Raw genomic sequence first — 5,484 nt, forward strand, 5'->3', positions numbered from 1 at the left:
GAACATAAACTTACATTGTTCTTCTTCTGCTTATGTGTTTGTTTTAACTGTTTTTAAATAATCAAAACAACCCCTTGGCTATGACATCATAACCTGTTGCTCCATCTTTTGATCTGAATTAATATTACCATACACCTACTTAAAGCAATAGACCCACCAAAATACATTCTGTCCCTCCATTCTCCATTTCTCAGCATAACACAAAATTATAGATTTTGAAGAACGTTAAATGACAGTTCCTGTTCCCATTTGGCATCAGTTTTTTATTTTTGTTCCATAATGCAAATGTTTTATGGGCCATATATAAATTCCATTTATGAAATACTTTGCCAGGCATACGTAAATCAAACCTAAAACATGGTGATATTTAGCAAATATTTAGCAAATATAAAAGACAGACATGCATTTATTTATATACTGTATTTTTTTTTTTTTTACACAACATATAAATATAAAAATGTTTATGAGATTAGTTTATATCATGTTGTTTTAATAAAGTTTTTATATATAGATAAAATATTCTGTTTGACAATTCGTTTCATTTCGTAATCGTACAATTAATCTAGAACCGGCAAGCAACGCCCAGCAACATTACCCTTATCATCACCTGTTTTTCTTTGTGGACATAAAGAAATAATTTTAAAGCCTGTTGGACTGGTTGTAACCAAGAGCTGTTTTAATTAACAATAACTTTTTCAATAAACAAAAATACTGATTTCTCAATCATCGTTTCTTTTCATGTTCCTAGTTTATGTTAGGCTGTTGTAGTCTAAATGGGTGTATGTATACATTTACGTTGAATCAAATAAACATTTCTTTCTAAAGGTACTTATTGTTTTGATACTTTGTCTGTATTTAATGCGAATGGTTTTAAATTGTATGTTGTGGATAGTTTTCACTGCCCGATTGAGTTAGCAATTTATTAATTAATTAATCGCAACATCATAAATGAATTCAAATTAAAATTTGAATTGACAGCATAAGTTGCATATACAAATTTTACTATGTTTATCTATCCAGAAGAAATTACGTGGTGTGAAATTATATATCACCTTATACCAGTAACATATATGTTCAATATCACTTTTGATATAGGGCAATATAGGTCCTATATTACATGCTGAATGGGGCCATACAGGGAAATCAATGGGGTCCTAACTTAAACACTAGATATTCACCAAATAATCTACTTCTTCATCATTTTGGAGCTCCTTGTTTAGCAAACAAAATAAGGCATTGTTAAGTCACCTCAGTAGACTGATCACGTAAACCCCAATAAAAATGTCTGAATGCACTGAATTACATGGCAGTGTCATTTGTGTCTAAACGGTACGAAGCGGGTCTCAACTAAGTTCAATGGCTTTTAATCTTCGGTGTTTGCATATTTTTTTATTGTGGTAATGAAATCAGTTCTCCCTTAAAGTGGTCATGAACAGCCTTTTTTTTTTATGTTGTACGTTCTCTGAGTCCACTTACAATGTTCAGCAATTTTTACACCTCAAAAAACTAATTTTATAAGTAAGGGCCATTTTCTGTCCTGTTTTGTGACCCCCCTCATCAGAACGCTGGTTTGAAATAGGCATGGATTGGTGGATTGTAGAGCACAGACGTAAACAAAGCTGTACGCATTTGTATATACAGATTGATACAAATACCATGGTTAAACATGGTAGTGTAGCAGACAGTTTAATTTGTGGTTACCATGGTATAGTACCCAGTGTTTTTTGGTTTTACATTTGTAGTAAAACCATATTCATTTGTTGTCATTCAGACGCCATCTTTATGCCGTTCGCCTCTTTAATTAAACCTACATGCCACAACTCAGTGGGCGTGCTAAACACCAGCGAGTAGAAAGCAGGTGTTGAATCTTCTTCTGTGGAGGCATAGTTTTAGCCACACTATTACATCATAGAGTAAAGTCAATCCACAAGCTGTCATTTTGGCAGACTGGATGCAGTTACGCTGGTTTTTAGACTAACGACAAAATTTTGAGTTCTGAACTAACAGGAAGTTTTAATACATAAATACCCTCTTATATGTCAAAATATAAGGAATTTTGTTCATGACCTCTTTAAGTTCATACAGGTATTCAGCAGAGGAACCACCCACCTCAAAAATAAATGTTTCCAAAAGGGGGTTTTGCTTTGAAGATGACACAGAGAAAAAATTTTGGTTTCCCCAAAGACCTTTCATTGAACAGTTTCCTTCAAGAACCTTTTATCGTAGCAAAATAACATTTATTTACTAAAGAACCTTTTGTGCATAGAAGTTAAAAGCAGAATTTGAAAATTTTCTTCATGGAACCATAGAGCCATACGACCTTTATATTTAAAAGTGCAGTGCAGAGAATGACATTAACAATCAATGATCAACCACATTTGACACCCAAAGTGTCACACTACTTTCAGAAGAAAGGACCCGACCCCAGCCAAGCCGGATTGTACCAGTGCAGGCGGTGCTTCTGTGAACGCATAGAGGTGAAGGAGCTGTGGCAGATAATGTCCTTCCACCAGCGCCCTGTAATTGGCCATGAGGGGGCATGTAATTATACAGGAACAGTGCACGTTGGCCAGCTAGGGAAACCCCGGAAACACAACAACTCAGAGAGCTTAGCTGTACATATCTTTATGATGTATAATAGATTATGCATTTATGTGTGTGTGTTGTGTGTGGGTTTATGTGTACCGAGGAGAGTTGCAGTGGTAGTACTCCTGTGAGTATACAGCGCAGCCTCTCGGATGAGATAAAGAAGGCTCTCAGGATGAGGACAAAAAAGCTGCATGTGTAATAAAATTACGAGTGCATGCAGCTTCCTGGAGGAGGGATGGGTTTGGGGATGGAGAGAATTAGAGAGAGGATAAGGCTTTTAAAACGGATAAAACACATGTGTGTCAATTAAATGTGGCATGTGTTTTTTTTTTTTTTTTTTTTACTAGACATTTTCTAAACTTAATCTGAATGAAACATCAAATGTCAAACATCTTTATCTCATAAAGCAGCCTGTACAAAGTAACTGCAGCGTGGAACTTGAACACAAGGCAGATCGTTGGCTGATGTCACGATTTTAGCAAGCGACGCTTATGCTTAGACAAATTCGCTACATGTTGGGAGCTTTCCATCGTCCCATTGTTCTTGCTCAAATGACAGCTATTCTATTCTAACTCTTTTAGATATTTTACAAGAGTTGTCACTAACAGAACCAGCACTGGTTGACTTTTTCTCTGTGCTTCAGGACTTCGGTGAGGCTGCAGAGTGTTGCTTTTGTTTTCCTAGATTTGGTTTGATGTTAAATTTGTGTAAGTGTAATAGTCCGAGTTGTTGTTTTTGTTCCTTTATTAGTGGTGTTTTTTCCTAAGCGAGAATCCTTAGTCTTGTACATATTTTAAAGGTACTCCCTATCCCCAAAATGCATAACTCACTCACACTCATTTAGCAGGTGTATATCTCAAATCTGTAAGCTTGTTAAGTTTCTCAAGAGACTAAGACTTATTTTTGTTTGTAGCATAAAAACCAGGCAAAATAAGAATAAACTCAGAATTAGGACTTTTTTCCTCACACTTCCTGAATTTACATCTCATAACATCTATATTTTCCCTCAGAATCCTCAGATTTGCATTAGCTTTAAACTGACTGTCATTGAGTGAATTCGTTATTTTTTTTCTTTGCACCCAAAAAGTTTGTAGCTTGAACCACTGATGGCCATGGACTCTCATTTTTAGATTGTCTTATTAGCCTGATTTGCTGTCCTATGGAGGTCAGAAGCTATCGGATTGCACTCATAATATCTTAATTTGTGTTCCACGGGATGAAGAAGGCTTGACATGAACGACATGAGGGTGCGTAGGCCTATTAATGGACAGATTTTTTTATTTTTTGGTGAACTATCCCTTTAAAATACTTTTTTATTTATTTATTCTTTTATTATCTTTGTTTTTTTTCTGTCGCTGTCATTCTGTTGCACTGTGGAAGCTTCTGTCATGAAAACAAATTGTGTAAACATAACTGTCAATAAAGCTCATTCTGATTCTGATTCTGAAGGAGGAACTTAAGCGAAATTTAAAGAAACGAATATCATTCATTCTGTTGCACTGTGGAAAAAAGGAATTTAACTTTGAATATCGCATAAAGTATTCGCAAAATAAAACACCATTTTCTTACTAACTTCTGAAGGTGCAATGTGTAATATTTCTATAACTTTGACTAAATCTTTACCTTGTGTCACTAATGTAGCTTTCTAGTGAGGGTTGAGTGGGAACTTCGAGCTGTTGGCACCGCTTAGGAATTCTATACACTGCACTCTTTAAAGAGAAACTGAAATGCAATTTTATATTTCTCTCTATTCTCTTTCAAATATTTCCATTAAGAGGTCTTTCGGCATGATCGGGCGACATGTCGCATTAGATTTTTTTATTTCCATTTTATATTACAGTATGTTAATTATTTAAGTAAAAGGCATTTAGTTTAAGACTATTTATTTTATTCCTTTAAATGTTGTTTTTTTCAGTTTTTCTTCTCTCCTTTGTGCTGCTGTTTGCACCCCCTGCACTGTGTGTGTCCGTCCGCTACGCCAGTATGTTTTCATCCAAAGTTGTGAAATAAAACTTAAAAACATAAAGCATAAAACATTTTGGGTAAAAGAAAGCACAGTTTCCATAGTGAGTTGAAGAGAACAAAATAGTCACTTCTTGATTAATTTGCGCTAAATATCCCAAAGAAAAAGAACATTTGCTGCAGTAGGAGAAGGCCAATATGATAATTTTTGTATAAAATAAATTACAAGCTTCAGAGTGCGGTAAACCAAACACGCCGTGGTTATCTTATTTTCAGAGCCTGCTGTTTGGGAACACAAATCTGGGAGTTAATTATAATGAAGCACTTTGACGAGACATTGCTCAAGCATTTTAGAATGATAAAACTAGCATTTCAGATGCTTTGCAATGAGATCAGTCCGTTGGTTGGTCCAGTTATGCTGTCCCATTAAAGGGATAGTTCACCCAAAAATGAAAATTATGTCATTAATGACTCACCCTCATGTCGTTCCAAACCCGTGAGACCTCCGTTCATCTTCGGAACACAGTTTAAGATATTTTAGATTTAGTCCGAGAGCTTTCTGTCCCTCCATTGAGAATGTATGTACGGTATACTGTCCACGTCCAGAAAGGTAATAAAAACATCTTCAAAGTAGTCCATGTGACATCAGAGGGTCCGTTAGAATTTTTTGAAGCATCGAAAATACATTTTGGTCCAAAAATATCAAAAACTACGACTTTATTCAGCATTGACTTCTCTCCCGGGTCTGTTATGAGCGCGTTCACAACACTGCAGTGTAGTGATATCCGGTTCGTGAACGAATCACTCGATGTAACCGGATCTTGTTGAACCAGTTCACCAAATCGAACTGAATCATTTGAAACGGTTAAGCTGTTAACTTTTTTAACATTGCTGACACTCCCTCTGAGTTCAAATAAACCAATATCCCGGAGT

General features: G+C 35.6%; 1 pseudogene; it reads right to left on the minus strand.

The window, feature by feature from the left end:
• Positions 1 to 5,484, minus strand: part of LOC122138413 — a 24,762-nt pseudogene that overhangs the window by 10,192 nt on the left and 9,086 nt on the right.

Source organism: Cyprinus carpio, chromosome B9, assembly GCF_018340385.1.
Source record: "Cyprinus carpio isolate SPL01 chromosome B9, ASM1834038v1, whole genome shotgun sequence".
Classification (NCBI taxonomy): domain Eukaryota; kingdom Metazoa; phylum Chordata; class Actinopteri; order Cypriniformes; family Cyprinidae; genus Cyprinus; species Cyprinus carpio.